This window comes from Triticum urartu, chromosome 2A (genome assembly GCF_056163025.1).
Source record: "Triticum urartu cultivar PI428250 chromosome 2A, HENAU_Tu73, whole genome shotgun sequence".
Taxonomy (NCBI): Eukaryota; Viridiplantae; Streptophyta; class Magnoliopsida; order Poales; family Poaceae; genus Triticum; species Triticum urartu.
The window spans coordinates 330,327,797-330,349,722 of record NC_141874.1 but is presented as its reverse complement, the minus strand read 5'-3'; the positions used below and the strand labels follow the sequence as shown (position 1 = coordinate 330,349,722).

The 21,926-nt window shown below is 49.1% G+C and overlaps 1 long non-coding RNA gene across 1 annotated transcript; it reads left to right on the top strand.

Moving 5' to 3' along the window:
- Positions 1-1,878: 1,878 nt before the first annotated feature.
- LOC147985001 (uncharacterized) lies at positions 1,879-5,483 on the top strand. Its single transcript, XR_015615091.1, has 3 exons — positions 1,879-2,327; positions 3,481-3,552; positions 5,170-5,483. It is a non-coding gene; the product is annotated as an uncharacterized LOC147985001 (long non-coding RNA).
- The last annotated feature ends 16,443 nt before the right edge of the window (positions 5,484-21,926 follow it).

Below are 21,926 nucleotides of genomic sequence, written 5' to 3'. Positions count from 1 at the left end.
CTGTTGACCATATCTGGACGCGTTCACAAGTCACGACACCAGTTTCACGTACTAGCAGCACTAGTCAGTGTGTACGTGCAATGCACGTTAATTTGGAAGTATATTAAGTGCATGCGGATATTAACTACTATGATATTATTTGCGTGTTGTCATGTGATTAGCAATATTTTTGGCATGAAATTAACTGCATGCTAAACGTGTTGAGTGATCAACATTGAAGTAGTGTAGGTTGTTGGATGGCAAGGAACACATGTAGCTTGATGACGTTTTATATTTAATTTGATACGGCTCTAGCAGAACATTCAATCGATCAAACCATACATTTCGTTCAGTCTGACTCCGACTTTAAATTATACGACGATCGATATAAAATAAACAGAAATGATAAACATTCGGATTTTAAGCATGGCAATCCGAACGTTTTTCATGGCAAATTTAGATTACGCGGCGGCGACGGGGGCGTCTCGCGGTGGGAAGCAGCTCCTCTGCCGTGCTCTGTGTGTCGTCGGGCCACTGACTGACGGCAACGGCGACGTCTTGCGCCGTTGTTAGTGTACTCCTGGACGTTGGCCTAGCTTTAAGGAAGGCCAAAATGTTCTGGACTTCGGAGCGAGTCAACTACCGGGAGTAGGCGACTGGCATTGGTGCAAGGAAGCGGTCGACGGCGGCCATCCATGTCGCTGAGGGGGGCACTGGCACCCGCGCGGGGACAGGCGCTGTCAACGGCGCGACGGAGACATTCATGTGCATGGGCACCGGCACGGGCGCGCACGTCAGTGCACACGCAGGCGCATGCGCTGGCAGGTGCACAGGCACCGGCACGGGCGTGCGCATTAGGGCACGTGCAGGCGCATGCGCTGGCAGGTGCACGTGGATGGGCGCTGGCGCAATCGGGGCGACGGGAGCCGGAACGGGAGCGGGGACAGGCGCGGCGTCTTCCCGCAAGGCCAGTTCAAGCTCGTCCCAAAGCGCCTTATGTTCTTGAGACTCCGGCTGGGTGTCTTCCTGAGGAAACTGGAACACTAAGGGCAGACCATTGTGATGCGGCATGGCGTGCGTTTAGGTCAGGCTAGTTGGAGGTAGACGACAGGAGAATCGGAGAGGAAGAGAGAGGATTGTAGCGATCCTGGGTAGTGCGGGGTTGATTTTAAACTGCGGCGCCGGCGACATTAAAAGTGGGAGCAGTTGGGACGACGGTGGGCGGTGGAGCCTGGTCAAAGGGCTCGCCTCCCGGTGAGCCTGCACAGCGCTCTGCTCGCACGCCTCCCTGATGTAACACCCCCAGTGTCATGCTACAGTAATCCCCTATTAATGGTGCCATGTCATCTTGTTACTGTTGCTAATCTTCACTTGATCCAAATCACAATTCAAATTCAAATCCCATCTAAAGTCAAAAATTCATATTTGTCAAACCTGAAAACTAAAATGTTCAAAGTGTGGAAAATAATTCCCTAGGTATTTGTCATGTTGGAACCAACCTCTTTTGGTTTCCGAAAGTGCTCCTGGAAATTATTTAGTGGTCCAGTAGCTTTTAAAATTGGCCTTTTGAATTTCAGAAAATGATTAGACAACTCCTTTTGTCCTCAAACTTTTTGTGACTTCTAGAAATAATGTGCTTCATTTATGTGACAAGTCTCATATCTATCAAAACTCCTTTAGTTTTATATTTTAAATAGAGCAGTATCTAAATTTGAAAACAAAGTATAAAAATGTAAAAAAAAGGAAAACGAACCCCCCCGGGCCAACCGGCCCAGTCGGCCATGCCCATCCCGGCCGGCCCACCTCTCCCCGCTTAACCCCCCCCCCCACCACCACACGCCTCCTCGAACCCTAGCCCGACCCACCACCACACCCCCCACTTCCCCCCATGATCCCTCGCTCCTCTCCCCCACCCCACGACCCGATCTGGATCGGGGGTGCTCGCCCCCCGACCCTGGTGACCGCGTCGCCCCGCGCGCTGACCCCGCCACCGAATCGCCGAGCGCCGCCCCTCCCTGCCTCCTCCCCGCAGCCCCGTCCCATCTCCCTCGTGGCTCGACGCCTGCTCAACGCCGTCGACGTCGCCGCCACCTCGTGCCATCACCAGACCTGCCGGACGCCTCCTCGGCCCCGCCCCTGCGCTCGTCGTTGTCGTCCACCTCGTCGTCGCCCCTCACCACCTCATCGGCAGCCTCCTCTCCGTCGCCTCCCACACGACGCGCCCCGACCCTGCGCCTGCCCCTGACGCCGTCGCCTCCCCGAACTCGTCGCTGGACTGCCCTGCCCTGCTCCGCCTCTCCATCAACGGTCGCCGTCGAGCCTCGCCGCCCCACACGCCTTCAACGTGGGTGAGGACCTCGTCCTCCTCCCCCGTCACCCCCTTCGTGCCACCGTCGCCGCGCCCGTGGACGCGCTCACCGCGCCACGCCTACGTCCTGCTCGTCCTGGTGCGCCCGCGCCCCCTCACAGTCGCCCGCTCCCCCTGCTCCGCCCGGCCACTGCTCGTCGGACCCCCCCCCCCCCCCCCCCCCCCCCCCGCGCGCCGCGCGCTGCTCCCGTTGCAACTCCGCCAGCTACCTGCCGCTGTCGCCTCTCGCCGCTCCCCGCACACTGTCGCTCCAAGCGTTGCTCCCGCCCGCGCCGGCCACGTCTCACCAGCCCCGACGTGTTCTCTGGCTCGCCCCGCCTCTTCGTCCCAGCGCCACATCGCCCCCTGCTGGCCTGCTGCCGCCGTCGCTCGCCGGCCTCACCTCCCGCTGCCTGCTGAATACATCCCCGTCGTGGCCGTCGGCCAACCCCCACTACTGCCACGAACATAGTCGCCGGCCGCCGAGGCCCCGACCGCGCCCGACCTCGCCTCTGTTGGCCTCGGGTGCGGGCGCCATGGGCCACTGACCACAGGGGCCCACAACCCCCCTTTTTAAAAAGAGATTTTAAAATAAATAAATAAAATAAATTTAATTAATTAATTAACTAAATTAATTAAATTAATTAATCATGTTTAGTTAAGTAATTAACTCTAATTAACATGCTAATTAAATGTTAACAAATGGTTAGTGTTCAGCCTATGACATGTGGGACCTGTGTTGACTGCAGACATCATGCTGACGTCAGCAAACACTATTCTAGATAATGCTGGTTTAAAACGTTTAAATAAATCCTAAAATGATTTAAATTTTTTAAAATTAATATAAAATAAACCGTAGCTCACATGGAAAAACCTTGTACATGAAAGTTGCTCAGAACGACGAGACGAACCAGGATACGCAACCCGTTTGTCCGCCACACGTCCCTAGCATAGCAAACCTGCAATCGTCCCCCTCTGTTCCATCTGTCCGAAAATGCCTAACTCTGGGAAAACTTTCCAGGATGTTTCCCCCTTGGCCAGTATCGCCTAGTAGTGCGTTAGGTCACCCTTGGCATCGTGTTTTGCCTTGTTATATTTTGTGATGCTTGTTTGCCCCGTATTTACTGTTTCTCCCCCCTCTTCTTCTCCTGTAGACACCGAGACCGACGTTGATGCGACTGAGTACGACTACATCCCCGATGACCCCTCCTTGCCAGAGCAACCAGGCAAGCAAACCCCCCCTTGAGCATTCCGATATCGCCCATTTCTTTCCCTCGCATGCTTGCATTAGAACTGCTACTGCTTTCTGTATGATCCTACTCTGATGCATAGCCTGTTGTTGTCACCTGCTTTCATACCTTACCTGCTTAGCCTAAACTGCTTAGTATAGGTTGGTTAGAGATCCATCAGTGACCCCACCTTGTCCCAGTTGCCTCGCTTTATATTCGATGACTCGATCAACGTGATCGTTGTCCAGGCCCCGACACCGCACATCACCCCCTAGTTGTATGACTCTGCAGAGTTACCATCGAGTGCCGAGGGTGGAACCTCTTACATCACTCCTGATGAGATCTCTGTAGTGTAGCTATACGGTCGAGGTCATCGAGGGTGATTTCCTCCTTAACCACTTTCGTTACGGCTCTGTCGTGCAACCCCTCAAGTGTGAACCTCGAGGGTGGATCCTCTTACGTTCACCTTGATGATAACATCGAGTGGAGTTCACCGGGGGTGATTCCTCGGGTTTTCCCCTTGGTGTTAGACACACGGTTACTATGACTTGTACACTGAACCATGTTACTAAAGACGGGTCGGCCCAGAGGGGTACCCGCGCGAGCTTAATTGCGAGTGATGTGGAGTCGGGTTGACCTAGAGGGTGTCTGTGAGATAATTACGAGGCGTGACCGGGCATTCTTAGCCCTTGCCGCAAGTACTCGAGATGGGACGATGGGGTCACATCGATCGTGAGTCTTTGCTCGTTACCGCGTGCTCCTAATCCACTACGATTTGGATATTTGATCCGAGGGGCCTTTGGCCTGATAGCACTAACCATCACGTGGGCATAGTATGGGCGTTTTGTGTCGTATACATCAGCCGAAGCTTAATAGACGTCAGCGACTGAGCGGCGCGCACCAGGTTGGACTCGTAAGTACCTGCCTTTTTTAAGGAGGTTGCTAGGTCTGCTCACCAGTCGCGTACGCAACGTGCAGGAGTTCCCGAGGAGATGGCCCATGACCCCTGGGGGCATAGGCTTAGTCCAGCGTGCTGACCTCTCTATTAAGCCTAGGTCGGGTTGCGACGTACTGTTTGGCCGAGGCCGGGCATGACCCGGAAAAGTGTGTCCGGCCGGAGTTAATCGAGCGTGGTGGGTAAGTTGGTGCACCCCTGCAGGGAAGAAAACATCTATCGATAGCCTGTCCTACGGTAATGGACACCTGGAGTTGTATCCCGATCGATACAACTAGAACTGGATACTTGTGATGAGAAATGAGTGGACATGAGACATGGTTATGATGAATGGATAGTATGTCTCTGGGATTGCTTTCTCACTGGGAGTCGAGAAAGGATCTCTGGCCGAGGTTGATAACACTTCTACTACTTTGCATTATGTTGATCTGTACTCTTCTATTGCTGCAAGATGGTGGTTTCCGGAAGATGCTAGTCATCGATGGGACTAAGCATTTCCTCTATTCTGGCATTCTGCAGTTTACTCCACGGATACAACCCTTTTCCTTTGATACAGGCATAGTTAGTTTAGATCTGATGTAAGTCTTGCGAGTACTTTGGATGAGTACTCACGACTGCTTTGCTACCTCTTTTTCCCCATACCCGATTGTTGTGACCAGATGACGGATCCCAGGAGCCAGACGACGCCACTGATGAATACTACTACCCTGAGGATGCCTACTACTACGTGACGGCCGCTGGCGACCTGGAGTAGTTAGGAGGCTCCCAGGAAGGAGGCCTTGCCTTTTCGATCGTAGATGCTTTTGTGCTAGCCTTCTTAAGGCAGACTTGTTTAACTTATGTCGGTACTTAGATATTGTTGCTTCCGCTGACTCTGGTGTATTCGAGCTTATGTATTCGAGCCCTCGAGGCCCCTGGCTTGTAATATAAAGCTTGTATTATTTTAATTTGTATCTAGAGTTGTGTTGTGGTATCTTCCCGTGAGTCCTTGATCTTGATCATACACATTTACGTGTATGCTTAGTGTATGATTGAATCGAGGGCGTCACAAGTTGGTATCAGAGCCAACTGCCTGTAGGATCCCCCCTTTCCAACTCCTTGGCCGAAGTTGAGTCTAGAAACCAAAAACCGTTTTACTAACTTGGCTGTGTGGCTTATGGGCCCATGGCGCCATTGGGTGGTACTAGGATCTTCTATTCCTCGTCTATACTTTGGGACTCTGATCTCTCATCTATTCGAGTTAAACTTTTACTAACTCTGACTCTAGGATCTCGTAACCACTTCCTCCCGGGGAACCCCGACATTATCGATGATCGCTTGCTTCGCCAGAAGATTCTGCAGATACTCCTCGATGTTTGTCGAGACCCTGTGCCCACTGCCTTGCAGTTCCTGACCATAGTTAAACCCCGTGAATTATATCCTTGCCTCTTGTACCTTCATATCCAGTTGCTCCTATTATTACAAGATGTATTCTCCGTTGTTTCGAGAATCCTTTATGCCTTCTGCTTTGCGGCTTATTTTTGCACTACGGATAATTCACTGAACCTGTTTATCCCTAGTTGTTCATATGCTTTCCAAAATGCTTAGAAATACTATGTGATCTTCCAAAAATCCTCGGCAGCCTATTGCTCTTGATTCTCCTTGCCTGCTTTGCATTAGGATTGATTCCATATGTTTAGCAATATTCTTTAAAATTCTTTGTGGTTGTCATTATGTTCCTATGGATTCAACGTGTGAGCGAATACTCGCAATCATCAATTAATCCTTGGAAACTTTCTTTCTAGCTCCGACATCGCTCCGGTTATGAGTTGGTTCTTGCCCAATCAAGATTTGATCAGGTGCACCTCTAAGTCTATTCAACTTACTCATCTTTTGATCAGAGCCTCTGCTTCTGATCCTTCGACTTGAAATCATAACTCCTTTGTACTCAAGCAACGAATTATTCAGATGTTTCTATAATCCAATGCCTTTGCACTCTTTGCTCCTTTTGATTGAGTACTGATACTCACGTCAGATCCATTAAGGACCGCTGAATCCTTTGTTGGATTATTATCCGGCAATGTCCTTCATATTCAAAATCTCGTGCGCTCTTCCCCTGATACATATTGCCTTCGGTAAATTGTATCCTCTGCTTATTGTCAACCATGCTCTGCCATTGGGCTGATGTTATATGCTCTGGAAGTTAGTGGTAGGTGTTCCTAAGATACCCCTATGGGTTGAACCTATGCCTTCCCTAATCCGTGTGACCTCAAAAGAAATGTGAGTCTTACTCTTCTGGTACTTCGCCAGATAAATCTTCTGCACTACAATTTCTTCCAAAACGAGGAGTGAATGAAATGTTATGCATTGTAGAAGTGGGAGTCGACCCTGAACCTTGTGTTCATGCCCACGGACACGGTGTGGGACTTATCATGAAAGCTTCTTGCAAGGATATTTAATCATCTGGGTAATTCTTCCGGTATTGTAAATTGGATCCCTTGCAGTTATGGTCCCGACCATATTTCCTCCTTGATCCCATTTACTGGGTAAGTAAAAATTACTTATCCTCTGCAAATCATTTCCTCCGTCCAACCTCTACTCCGATTTACCTTATGGCATTACACCTCGTACTTGATACTAGGAAGCTTTAACGTTGTCTAGTTACTAAAGCATCCCTCCGTTGTTCATCGGTAGTCATTATGGACCGGGGACATGAGGGGAATTTCCTAGGGCTGGAATTCTGGCCGCCAGATATTTTGACTTGAAATGCTGAGGCTCGACTGGTTGGGGTTGCCTAATGTGCGTACCACACATGCCACCGAAGGACATGAGCCCAGTTTTTTTAGGATCAACACGAGCCAAGGTTTGGCTAGTACACTGTTGGGTCCTACCATTCGAGAATATGAAAGGAACCTTTTAAATTGTCGAACGAATCTATGTGTATTACAATACCCGTATTTTCCTTGCAAATACTAATCTCAACGTGGTAATTGATTTATGACGAGTTGTTGAATTAGAGTGAGTTTGTGATATAGTGATCTCAACGTGGATTTCACATTTCATGGTATCCCTAGTAAGTTTTCCAATGCAAATTCAAATTTAAAAGATGAACAATATGGAGGTGAGAAAACTTTGTATGTATCGAGCATATGACCACACACACACACACAGACACACACGCACGAACACAACAACAATCCAATAAGTATAGTGCATCTATTTTTCCAAACCATGCATGTATGACATGAATTCAAAAATACTCCTTCTATTCCTAAATATTAGTCTTTTAGAGAGTTCAACAAGTGACTACATAAGGAGCAAAATGGGTGAATCTAGACTCTCAAATATGTCTATATACATCTGTATGTGCCAGTCCATTTGAAGCCTCTAAAAAGACTAATATTTAGGAACGAAGGGAGTAAAATGTAAGACATCCATGGTCCTCAGTTCAATATTTAAAATGAACATGAAACTGAAACATGAATATTAAGTCTAGTAGTACAATACATGCAAATGTTGTGTTTAGGCGGAGGTATGATTGCCGGGGGTCAACCCCTCAACCTTAGATAAAATTTTGGAGCTCTGTTGAGGGTTGTTTAGATTATATTTGTCCCCACCCTCACAACCACCGATTGGTTGTGCACCCCACACCCCTCCTCCCCGGGAGAATATCCTGTGCCCCCATACCTTAGATGCTATATGCCGATACGAGTTGCTTGGAGCTTGTAGGTCTGAGATATAGCAGCTCACATGATGTGTCTTAATATTTTTGCAGGAAACCTTGATGAGTTTGAGAATTGCACACAATTTGTACAAAAACTACTTAGATGCCCTTTGATCCCATATCCAACGACCTCGAAGCTCGTATCACCGTAGCATCTAAGATGAAGGAGGACATCATATTCTCCTGTATGTAAGAATATCATGTGCTACCACACCTTAGATGCTTTGGTGATACAAGCTCTTCGAAGGCGTTGGATTTGTGACCCAACACCTCCTCGGTGGTTCGAATGGTTTTTTGCAGAAAAGCCCCAAAAGAGTTCGGCCACTACTTACAAGCACAAAGACTGCTCAGATGCCATTGGATCTCAGATCAAACGACCTCCAAGATCGTATCACCGTAGCATCCAAGTTGCGATAGCACCTTATGTTTTCTCGCACAGGAGAGTATGAGGTGTTCCCGCACCGTAGATTCTATGGTGATACGAGTTCACTGAGATCTAATGGCCAACAGTAGGTGGTTTGAATGTTTTTGCAATATACGGTTGATAGAGTTTGGGAAATGCGCAAAAAGTACAAGTACTATGCTTGTGCCATCTGATCACTGATCATATGACCTAGATGCTCATATCACCGTAGCGGGTAATTAAGCTACGGGGAGCACCTAATATGAGCACTGGGGAGCCGTTGGATCGAAGATGCAACAGCACACACGAGGCCTGAATGTTTTATTTGCAAAACAAAACTTTGGAGAGTTTGGAAATTGCGCATAATTACAAAGACTACTCCCAAGCCATTGGATCTCACTTCCAACGGTGTAAAAACTCGTATCACCATAGTATCTAAGCTGCGGGGTGGATGTGATATTCTATGCCGCTGCCATTTTTGTTCGTAAACTTGCAAAATATGTGTAACTCGTGCCGTTACTTGTCTAACCGCGCAAAGTGTTTGTTCAAAAACTAACAAATCTGAAAGACGAGATTCGAACTAGCAACCTGGACTACAAAGCGTAAGTCGATAGCTTGAAAAAACAAACGGTTGTTGTCTTTGTCCCATAACTTGATTTTATACAGTACTTGCGTTGAGTAGAGTAGAGGGAGTGCCTCGTCAACACGTGCATGACCGTTGTCTCACTTACTGTTGGGTCCCAGGTCTGCGATCTCAATCTCTCTTCTCTCCATCGTCTAACCTTTGCACGGGCACACACGAAGAGCGGCGCTAGCTTGCCATGGTGTTATTACAACTAAAAAAATCTTGGAAAATAGAAGAATCTCTTAGAATAAGAGACGTTGTGGCTGGTCGAGACGGAGCTAAGCACATCTATCCTCCGTGCCACGTTTGCATGATGAAGCTGTGTGGCTAGTGGGGTGTTTTCGACCGACTGGCTAGGTCCCGAGGTTGAACCATAGGTACTATGTCTGATACAATATATTTTTACACGCACATTTTTCCTTCGTGCCGAGACGTGGCACACCCTACCACGCGGTTTCGGGGTCCTCCCGGGTGGTGCACGCATATATTCTTCCTGACGTGGGACGCCCTACCACGCATTTTCTGGGTCCTCCTCGGTCGTAGCACCGAAGCAAGTAAATGATTCGTCAAATCACGAAAGACCACCTTTCCCGCCGAGTACATCAGTGAAGCACGGTGGCTAGCTAGTTGGGCTAGTTCGACCGATTAGCTAGGCCGCCGCCACATTTGTTTTTTCACACCTTTTTTTATCTACTTGCCGGCAGGTAAATTTAAATATCCACCGCGGCGTTGCTCTGGTGTTTGGGTGCGGTAGGATTTTTAATTTTTTGATTGATGGGAGCAGGCGCGGCAGGATTTTTATTTTTTTGATTGACGGGAGCAGGCGTGGCAGCAATTAGTCACAATGACTCCGCCTGTAAAAACCCACTGCTCCCTGATGTGAGAAGTCGTCGATTGGTGTTTTACCATGGTGAAAACCAAAAGATTCCCCACTCCATTCGCCTTCCCGTAGATTGCATTGCCTTTCAGCCGTTTCGCCCCCTTTGCTTCCTCTCCCCATTGCTTCTACCTGGTGCCATGGCGGCGCAGCAGATCACGGAGTCCGAGGTGAGGCTCCTGACACAGGAGCTCCATGCCAAGGATATGGAGCTCAGGGCCAAGGACGTGGAGCTCCGTGAGCTCAAGGAGGAGAGGAGTGCCATGCTCCTCCGTTATGTGCGGGAGTTCACAGAGCTTCAAAAGTGGCAGGCGTCCACCACAAAGATGCTCGAGGGGTCGGCGGCGTTGCTGCAGAAAGTGGGAGATATGATAGGCCATCAGGGGAGCCGGCTGGAGTGCGAGCGGGCCGATCGTGACGAGGTCCAGGATCGCCTCAGCCACTTGGTGAACCAAGTTGCCACGCACGTGTTGCGGCTGCGCGATGCCTACCGTCGTGCCAGCGCGATGATGCTGGCCATCGGGCTAAACCCGTTCGACCACCCGGTCGACTTCAACGAGCTGCGGCTTCCTGACCTGGTCTCCTTCTTCACCTATATCTCCGAGGAGCTGAGCCGTCTCCGCGCGATGGTGGGGGCTGAGCTGGACAAGGAGGGGTTGCGGGCTGCCGTCACCGTTGCCGGGCGAATCCTTTCAGGGCTCCGTCATCGAAATCCATTTGTGCCATTGGACGCCGTCTTTGACGAGCTGGCTCCCGTCGACCGGGAGCGGGCTATGCGGGCGGTTGCACCCTGCATCACCAACGTCGTGCGCCTCGAGAAGCAGAGGGACTTCGGTGGTGTTTAGGCGCCCTCTGCATGGGCATGTCCATGTCTCGGCGCGACATGACCGTTGGATCAAACTCAGACGGTGCAGATCAGTCACTGTGGCACAAAGCGTGTGGGTGTGTTTGGTTGCATTCTCATCTCAATATAGTTGTTTCCTCTTCGTGTATTTTTGTCAACCTACTAGTGTGGACTCATGCACCCTTCATGCACTCTGCCAAACACCCAAAAGTGGGTCGAGAAGGGAACTTTTGCTCCCATCCCGTGCACCCTTCATACACCCTGCCTAAAACTATACGTGCTTCATATGGTTCATGTTTCGTGGAGTACTGTAGCACCATACTCTCCGTGCGCTGTGGACCTAGTTCTGTTAACATTGATCTCACCGTTCATTCTCGACCAGACAGTCGAAAAAGCGGTACTATGTTGCATATAGGAGTAGTTGACATGCGCACAACATCATTTGTTATCGTCATATCTTACTACACTAGCAACAAGATTGTGTAGTACTGACGTATGAACCACTGCACATGCCTAGTAGTAGGAGCACTATGTATGTTCAAGTGGCTGCCGCATTTCGCACTCCTCCGTCGTAAGAGTGTCTATAATCATTTTTTCTTCAGAAAAACAGTGGACACGCTCTACCGTGCGGATCCTACTCCAGCCATGCACTAAATTACTCACTTTCACCGACGTGTGGGACAGCCAGCACCTGGGTCCACCAGCCATGCACTAAATTACTCCGTAGTAGAGTGACGGTAGACTACCCCGATCGAACCGCCGCAGTAATGCCCAATGAGCCGTCAAATCACAAAACCCCCTCCTTTCCAGCAGTAAGTTGGACGGACGAAGCAACCATCATTTCACTCTTCTCTCTCAACTTCCTCTCTTGAAGAAAACCCCCACTCACTTCGCTTCTCCCTCATCTCGTTCCTCCTTTCACTCTTCTCTCTTAGCTTCCTCTCTTGGATGGACGCCAGAGCACCGGCCAACGTGATGTCTATGGCTCTGGCCAAAACCGTCGAGGCTCATGGTACGAAGAAGTGCAAGCACCCCGCCGAGACTACCGTAGACAAGCTCAAAGCCATCGCCCTGTCCAATCCCCCCTCTCCGGGATCCCTCATTAAGCAAGTCCAGGTAATGTTGCTTGTTGACGATCTTTTTCTCGATCTTGATCGTGTTTTTTCATCTAACACGCAGTACTAGTACTAGTAGTACAACTTTCTGGGTGATCTTGCATGTGATTTTAGTGTGCCAAATGACGGTTCTAAATTCCTCTTTTGACCAAAACATGCGAGAGGTTGACACTGATTTCTTATAGATTACTTTCAACTACTCCCTCTGTCCCAAATTTTTTGTCTTAGATTTGTCTAGATATGGATGTATCTAATACTAAAATGTGACTTGATACATCCGTATCTAGACAAATCTAAGAGAAGAATTTTGGGACGGAGGGAGTACTTTATGAACATCAATGCTACCTTTTAAGAGGGTATATTTGCCTCAGTAACTTGTGTTATGGATATTGCATGTAATCCCTCTGCTCTCATGCCTTTGAAGACATGTTCTAGTGTCTTTGTTCACTCATTTCTGTGCGTATATGTAGTCATATATGGAGTATAATATCAAAAATCATCTTATATTTCTGAACGGAGGTAGTAATAAAATATGGTTTCTGTTTGAATTAGAACCATGTCCGTGGTGGAGATGAAGTTCTCAAAGTCATGCCGTGTGAACTGGAAGACCTGATGATGAGTTCTACTGCTGAACTATCCAGTTGTTGTGTCCTTGTCGCCACGTGTCCTGAACTAGTGTTTTCCTGTAGCATTGTTGTCAGGCGTGTTCTCGAGGCTGTACTTGACCACAACAATTTCCTGGTTGTGCCTTCGATTACAAATGTTGTTGTTCTTGTAAAGCTTCCCAACAAATCTGATGCGGCATGTCTTCATCATCATGTTTATGAGTGGAAAGACCACTCTGTTAGGTTCTCCAAGGTTGACAAGATGGTGATGGTGCATGTAGACATCTCACACGAAGTCCATGGCCTAGTCAGTTATGCGGGGTTCATCCCGTAGGTCAGTGGCAAGAAATAATCTGCAGAGTTTAGTTAGTGCAACTTTGCTTGTCTGTAGTAAGTACTATTGTTCAGTACTGGATTTGTGTTTGTGAACCCTGTATTGTTTATTAGTACTGCCGCTTTTGGTGTGTGGTCAGTCCTGAGAACGGTCTATGTTAATGTCTGTCCACTCAATTCAGTCTGTATATTTTGAAGTATCCAGATCATATTTTTTGTGAGGACGGTTTATCAATTATGGTTACACTCCAATATCTGTATGCATTGTAGGGTTAATCGCACCCACCAGGATTTCCAGTCCCATGGATGTTCGGTCCATACGATTTGTCACGGCCTTTGGACTGTCCTGCTTGTGGGAGTAGGCGGGGCCCCTGCATGCCACGCGTAGTTGGACGATCAATCTTCTGTTTAGTACTTCAACATAGTGATTTCCTGGTAAGGATTCACTCGTGTCACGTCAAGTAAATCCTATTGATTTACTGTCTAAATCTTATTGATTTAATGTCATGTTTTCTTTCTTTTCTTGCAATTTTATGATGCAGGTTTTGCCATGTGACATTCATCACAGAATAAACCGTTTGGTTTGCTCTACGATGGCTATTTTTGCAGGTTTCACTTCTTATGTCGTGTCAGTAACGAAGGCACTGTCCATCACTTATATTACTGGAAAAAATTGGATCAGTCTATTGTCTGAGTACAAGCTGAATCCCTATGATGAACTGCAGTTTGGTTTAACAAAAACGCCACAATTAGTCCTTCTCGCGTTTAAAAGAAATGAAGAAAAAAACTGGATCACGGTCACGGATCCTAGTCAAGTTAGAAAGCTGATCATAGCAGACCAGACACGATCGCCGCTGTCTCACACAGATCGAGCACCGATAGTTGCTCTAGCACTGACAGTGGCAGCAGCTCAGTCTGATCCAGCTGAGGATTGGGCACTGACCGCGTCAGCGGATCAGTCTGGTCTACCGGAGGATCGGGCATCGACACCAGCACCTGCTCCAACACCGGCACTAGCTCTACAAGGAGCACCATCAACGGCAGCAGCAGCAGCGGCTTTGGCACCTGCACCAACACTTGCACTTGCATCTGCTCTGGCCCGTGCAGTTGCACCGGCAACAGACTGGGCTGCAGTTCGCACTTCATATACCAAAGTCCTAACAAAAACCGACATGTCCACCTTCTTGGTAAGCATTGGCCGCCCAAGTTCTTCGTTCTTTTTTCTTTCCATGTTGTTTCACATGATTCACTATGTTGATCTAACTGTTTGGGTATGTCTTCTTGTTTGCAAACAGAGAATTCCTAGAGCAACGAGGGAGTCGTTCAACAATTCGGACGACCGCGGCCAAGTTTCTCTTACCATGCGCAGCCTTGGTGTGAATGAACCTGCTCAATATACCATAAGTACAAAGGATGGTCGCATGATGATTGATGCTAAAGGATGGTCAAGGTTAAAATCTAAATCCTATCTTGCGGTAGGGGATGATGTCAAAATCGAACTTTCTTGGCAAGGAGAGCTGGTCCAAATCAACTTTGAAATTCTTCAGTAGCAGCACGCAACTGTCGAACTGATCTATCCTCCAAGAGATTTTGATGTAATAATCTGGCATGGTGAAACAAGTGTCCTGTGTGCATAAGTAGTACGGTAGTATTATTTATCACATGGTATATCGTTGATAGAATTGCAACTCTGATTGCCGGTTAGGAACTGTCATTCGATTTCATTCCAACAGTTGTCGTGCTTTATTCAATTTATGTATTCGCCTTGCGGCAGCATCTAAAACCAGCACCGTACCAATCTCTTGCAATATGAAAAGCGCTGAGGTAGAACACATGGTCCCCCAAACATGCAGGGTCGGCTTGCGGCCCAAAGTCTAGAACCGTGAGCCTATCTGAGTATTATATTCTCAGCTAAACCCCCATAAAAAAAGCTGAACCCCAATAATGTCCGTGCGTTGCAGAGGGATTACATTTCTCGGCAAGGTGAGCCTGTGATATAAAAGATTTTTATATTTCTTTACAGAGGGAGTATCTCTCTGTCCAAAAATATATTTATGTGTAACTAGTTACTCCTGTCTTTCTTCTTCCTTTCGCTGATATGTGGGGCAAACGGCAACGGGGTCCACGTGCCATATGCACAAATTAGAGTGCACAACTTCACGGTAGACACACCCCGGTCGTAGCGCCGCAGTAATGCCCAATGAGCTGTCAAATCACAACCCCCCTTTCCAGCTTTAGCAGTAAGCTGGACGGACGAAGCGGCAATATTTCACTGGGCCTGAATCCCCTTCTCCCTCGTCTGCTTGTTCGGAGAAAACCCCCTCTCGGCGATTGCATAGGGTTTTCTCATGGAGAACCAGGTACGAATTCTTCATCCATCCCCGATAAATCCAAGTCCCTTGGTCGTAGGTAATCCTAGGATGGCAGTCATTGATGCATTTTTCTTCCTACTGAATCTAGTGTGTTTCATTTGCAGTGCCCAAAGTGCGAGTACCCTATAGGTTTCTGCGCCCTCGGCGAGACACCACACTTGTTCCTTCTCATCCTAACACAGCATTTTGAAACGTGCACAATATGTTCCTAGAATCCTCTTTTCTATCCGGGAGGGTGGGTTTTTTTGAACATGTTGTGTTCTCATATTATTTTTCCTGCAGTGTATTATTTGCTCTGCCAGAACACATGTACTCAAGATGCTAGGCCTTGCCATAACTGAATACACTAGTTTAATGGTCACAGTGAAGACAAGCCATGGATATAAGTTCCGAGTTTGGTTCATGAACCAAGAAGATCACTGCTTTTTTTATGGCCGAACTTGAATAAACTTTCTCAAGTGTTACGGACTGAAAGTTGGCGCATGAATGTTGATGGAAATAGCATAACCTGGTCTCATCTTCACTGTGATCTTCCACCCCGATGTCGTTCCAATTGTTCATCCATGTTAGTTTTGTATCTGGTTCATGCTTGTTGCCTCAATTACTTCTTAATCCACCTATTCTGTCTAACTAATCACAATTTAACTTTAGAAGTAGCAACGAATCTCTCATGAAGATGCTACTTCTAACTAATATTTTCTTATAATTGGTGGCACGTGTAGGTTTTTTCAGAGTTAAGCAGTCTGCTTGTTTGTTACTCTGTAATAACTCGGCTGTTACTAATGGCACTGAAGTTGACTGGATCGACATCCACAAGTTCCTACACTTTATTAATCGTCTTGAGGTCCTTGTGGGGCGTTTCAATGGTGGAAGGCCACGTGGGATATGTGTGCCACTGCTGCACTCGTTGAATAGGTCCAACTGTGTCGAGAAACTTATGGTACGACCTGTTTTCTGTTATATATGTTTTTCATAAACTATTGCTTATACACAGTTTTACAGCTGTGATCCTCTTGAAACAGGAACTGCCGAGTTCTATTGTTCCTATAATAGATGTCTGACCATGGTCGGGTCAGACTTGCGCTTGGTCACAACATGATGTTTATGTCGACCTACTCAATTCCCCTTCGAGGTGAAAAGATACTTATTCATGGGTGGTCTCAAATAATGAAGGCCCGTCCATCTTGGAGAATAGGACAGAAGATTATGTTCATGCTTTTCCATGGCTCTAAAGCGAATATCCTATTTATTGACCATGTTGCGAGATGAAGCCGCTTTCAGAAGGTTGTGGATGCGCGGGGTGGCGCCTGGGCCTTGTCCTGGGGCTTGGCGGCCTCACCCTTGGTTAACTGTAGGAAAAGTAGCACTGTTCGAGACGTGCTTTGTACGGTTGAACCTATATAAGTACTCATACTGCTTTCAGCTTTGGTTGTTAAGTTCCCCTGCTGGTTTCAGTTAAGGTTGTTAAGTACTCCTGCTGCTTTTACAGTCTGTCGGGTTTATTCAGTCCTGTCTTCCTCCAGCCGCCAAAACCAAACCAGTGCAGGCGGGGCCGCCTGCTTCCGCCTCCCACGGCTGGCTGTGCCTCAGCGCACGCATCGCCGCCCCACCGTCTCCAAAATCGTTAACGTCGACGTCCTCCGGGCGCTTTGGTGCGCTCGCCGCAGCGCCGCCCTCTCGCGTTGTCAACATCGTCAACAAACAATAGGAATCGACAGAAGTACGTGGAGAGGATGACAGTAGGGGCCCACCACGTCAGCGTATGGAAAAATAAAATGCTTCCTCCTAGTGTTTTCCTGACATTTGGGACCCACGACATTGTGAGCGTATATAGTCAATAGACAAGAGAACAGCACAAGATCGGCTGACACCTGGGACATAGCTACTCGAGCAATATTTTTTTGTTTGGTATTGTTGAGACGGAGTAGGGTTTGAACTGGGCTGTGGCCCGTCTAGCCTAGGCTTATATTTTATGTTCACCATGTGACCAGCCCAACTATTTTTTCTTTGTGAAAATGAGCCCAGTTTATTTTTTCTGAAGAATACCCAATCCAGGCCTACTTATTTTTCTACACCCTGATGGGCTCCAACTCTTTCAAGACGCCTGAAAATCTTGAAAGTAATATGAAATGGGTTGTAAATGTAAAAACAGATGACAAATTGGCAATTACTTTATAATTTCTGAATTTTTTCACATTTTCAGATTCCTATTCTAGTGGGCATTAACCTAATTTAAATATATCTTCAAAGTACTTTAAATCTGGCTCGACATGTCGGTATTAAAAATAGTTTGGAATCCACAGAAATATGCGAAATTGGCCCTGGCCAACCAAAAAAACGACTGCAATAAATTGCATAAGAAGTTGCCATGAGCTATATATAAATTATTAAAAAAAAGAGGGAGTGGTCTGACTTGTGGGCCTGTTTAGTTGACGCGTATGCAAGATTTTTTTAGTTATTATATACGTCAACAAACGATTCTAGCAGACGTAACCGTTGGATGTCAATTCAACGGCCGTCGTGTTTCTTCAATCTCTGATCTTCTTGCTCCAGCCGCCAAAGCAGCGCCGGCGGGACCGCCTACTCCCACCTCCCGTGGCCGGCTGTGCTGCCACGCAGGCCTCAGCGCCCCCTACTACTCCCACCGCTGGCCAGGGCATCCCTCTACTCACCCACACCCCATGTTATTCTGCGGCGACGACAGCCTCACACCACAGCCGAACCGGTGAACCCTCGTACTCCTCTCCCCGCGGGCTTCCACTGCCGCGTCTTCCCCGGCTCCGCGTCGTCCCCTTCCTAGGCCTCGCCGTCGACCACCTCCGTGGTTCTCTCGGCGCAGCGTGGTCAATGTGGTCAACGACCGACTTCCATCGGAAGAGTACTGTACGTGGAGAGGCTGACAGCTGGGTCCACGGCAGCCGCAAGGAAGTGCCTCCTTATTACGCGGAAAATAATTATTCCTCCACCTGACAACAGGGACTGACCGGACGGGCCACCAGTATTTCGCGAAAAAAAACATTTCTCCCTGACGGCTGGGACCCATAGGACGGGCCACCGTATTTCGCGAAAAACGTTCCCCCTGCTATCAGCTCGGACCCACCGGAAGTGCCTCCTTATTACGCACAAAAAAATGAATACCCCCTGCTACCTGGGACCCACCTTGGTGGGAGGCTGACTTGTGGGCCTACTAAGTTGACTGAGACGGAGGCCTTTGTCAACTTTAGTCAATATATGAATGATTCTAGCTCCAGTGACCGTACGATATCCATCCAACGGCCATAGTGCTTCTTCAACCTCTGGTCTTCTTGCTCCAGCCGCCCAAAGCAGCGCCGGTCGTGCCGCCTGCTCCTGCCGCCCATGGCCGGCAGTGATGCCGCGGAGGCCTCACCGCCCCCTACTACTACCACCGTTGGCCAGGCATCCCTCTACGCACCCACACCCCCTGTTATTCTGCGGCGACGGCAGCCTCACAGCGCAGCCGAACGAGTGAACCCTCATACTCCTTGACGCGTGGGCATCCACTGTCGCGTCTTCCCCGGCTCTGGGTCGTCCCCTTCCTAGGCCTCGCCGTCGTCCACCGCCCTGGTGCTCTCGGCACGGCGTGGTCAATGTGGTCAAGGAATGGCTTCCATCGGACGTGGACTGTACGTGGAGAGGCTGACAGCTGGGTCCACGGCCGCAGCAAGGAAGTGCCTCCTTATTACGCGCAAAATAATTATTCATCCACCTCACAGTGGGAACCCACCGGATGGGCCACCGTATTTCGCGAAAAAAACGTTTCCCCCTGACTGCTGGGACCCACCAGCTACATCTTCGCACGCAAGGAAGTGTGTCCGAAAAAAAACGATTCGCCCCCTGACTCCTGGGACCCACCACTACATATTCGCACGCAAGGAAGTGCGTCTGAAAAAAAACGATTCGCCCCCCTGACTGCTGGGACCCACCAGCTACATCTTCGCATGCAAGGAAGTGCGTTCGGGCAAAAAACAAAATGATACGCCCCCCTGACTGCTGGGACCCACCAGCTACATCTTCATAGGCAAGGAAGTGTCTGATAGTCGGGACCCACCTGGTCGAAGCGTACATAGAGTTGTCATTCTGGTCGCGAACGTGTACGTACATATATACTGGTCGATGTAGAGGCACGCACGTGTCATAGTAGAGGCGCGTACGTGTCGTAGTAGAGGCGCGCAAGTAGCATGTACATGTACATACAACGGCCAGGGTGCAAGAAAGAAAATACGGCCACATACGTACATATGGGCAGGGTCTCGAACGCCTACTCGCGCATACGTACGGCAAGGGCTCGTGTACATGGTTGGGTCGGAACGGATAAATAACGTCGTCGTCGTGTTCATGGGGAGGCAACGGAATGCGTCGTGTTCATGGGGAGGCCACGGAATGCGTCGTGTTCATGGGGAGCCAACGGAATGCGTCGTGTTCATGGGGAGGCAACGGAGAAACGGGACGCATTCATCGGGAGGGGTGTGGCGTACCGCAAAACGGGACTCCACGGGATACTGTTGATCTCCACTGCCGACCTCCTCCAGCCTCCACGGGCTCCTGTTCATCCAGCCTCCACCGCGAGCTACTCCACCGGCTACTGTTGAACCACCCCTCCACGGGCACCCCTCCACCGTCTACTGTTCATCCAGCCCTCCACACCACGGGGTCCTGTTCAACCACCCCTCCACGGGCACCCCTCCACCGTCTACTGTTCATCCAGCCCTCCACCACACGACGGGGTCCTGTTCATCCAGAGTCAACGCCACCGCTCACTATTCATCCAACCCCCCCCCCCCCCGCAATGCTCACTGTTCATCCCAGAGGCAGCATCAATCGGCTTCAGTTAGCAGCAGTAGCGAAGGAATCACTCGATCGGGTTCAGTTAACATCCATCGATCGATCGCTCGGGTTCAGTAACGTGTAGCCTGCAGTGCAATCGCTCGGGTTCAATTAGAGCCCAACGCCTCGCTCGGGTTCAGTTAGAGCCAACGCCTCGCACACACGCGCGTACGTGTACGAGAGAAACACGCATCGCTCGGCCCCCGACCTCCCACCGTAACAGGGAACTCCCCGAAATTTTCCTCCCCCTCGCTTCTACCACGGTTTTTTCCGTCATGGATGGACCAAAGAATGTCATGCGGCTGCGTCTCCGGACCACCCAGGACGAAAAGCCCATTTTCTGTCATGATTTTTTGTCATAGAAGTAGGAGCCCACCACATCTATGATGATACCGGGTTTTGTCACAATTATCGTCATAGAAGTGTCATATGTATGACAGAATTTTTTTTCTTTCGGCCCAAAATGTCACGGATGTGTCTTTTTTTGTAGTGAGGAAAGGAGGAATCCTACTCCTACTAGGAGGAGGATTCATCCTCCCTTGGAGCACCACTAGGGCCGGCCGGCCTCGCCCCTTGCTCCTTTATATACGGGGGCAGGGGGCACCCTAGGATAGACAAGTTGACTGTTTCCAGCCGTGTGCAGCCCCCTCCACCATAATCCACCTCGGTCATACCGTAGTGGTGCTTAGGCGAAGCCCTGTTCCGATAGCATCATCATCACCATCATCATGTCATCATGCTGACGAAGCTCTCCCTCGACACTCTGCTGGATCGTGAGTTTGTGGGACGTCACCGAGCTGAACGTGTGCAGATCGCGGAGGTGCCGTACTTATACTAGGATTGGTCGATCATGAAGACGTACGAGTACATGAACCACGTTGTCATAACGCTTTCGCTTACGGTCTACAAGCATACGTAGACAATACTCTCCCCTCCCGTTGCTATGCATCACCATGATCTTGCGTGTGCGTAGGATTTTTTTTGAAATTACTGCGTTCCCCAACACTTAACTCAGTGAAATACATACCTATACTATACTACATCATCCTATCCTCTTCGGGGAAATCCCAACGCAGCTCACAAGTAGCACCGTGTAGCCTTGCCATCGCCTGCTCCTCTTCTTGCCACCCCATGCTCCCTAACCCCATCTGAAAGCTCGGAGGTGAGTTTCTCTTCTGATTCCCCTCGACCTCGGCTTTGATCCATGCCTTTTTCGCCACTACTCACCATGGCCAGAACTCCCTCGAGCTCATGTGTATGTGCGCGCTCTCCTGCTCCTCACTGCGCCCAAGCACCCAGCCGCTCCCGCATGCTACCACCCAGTCCCGCGAGCGCCGCACTATAGCCTCCCGTGCCCTGGTCGTGCTCGGCTGTGGCCGACCACTGCTGTGCTCATGCGTGTGCACGCCCGCCCTTGCTGGCTAGGATGTTCCTCTGCCGCTAGGCCATTCCCTATTGATTAGGCCAACCCCCTATTAAGTTTAATTTTTAGTTTAGTTAGTGTTGGCAATATGCCATGTGGACCCCCGCGGGTTAATTAGCCTTAGATAATTAGAGTCAACTTTAGATTCTTAAATAGCCACTAACCAATGGGCCCCATACAATTAACTGACTAAACAACCCTTTAAAATATGTATGAGTCTATTACAGGCAGGTCCTACCACTAACTAAACCATTTTAATAAAAATCTCTTA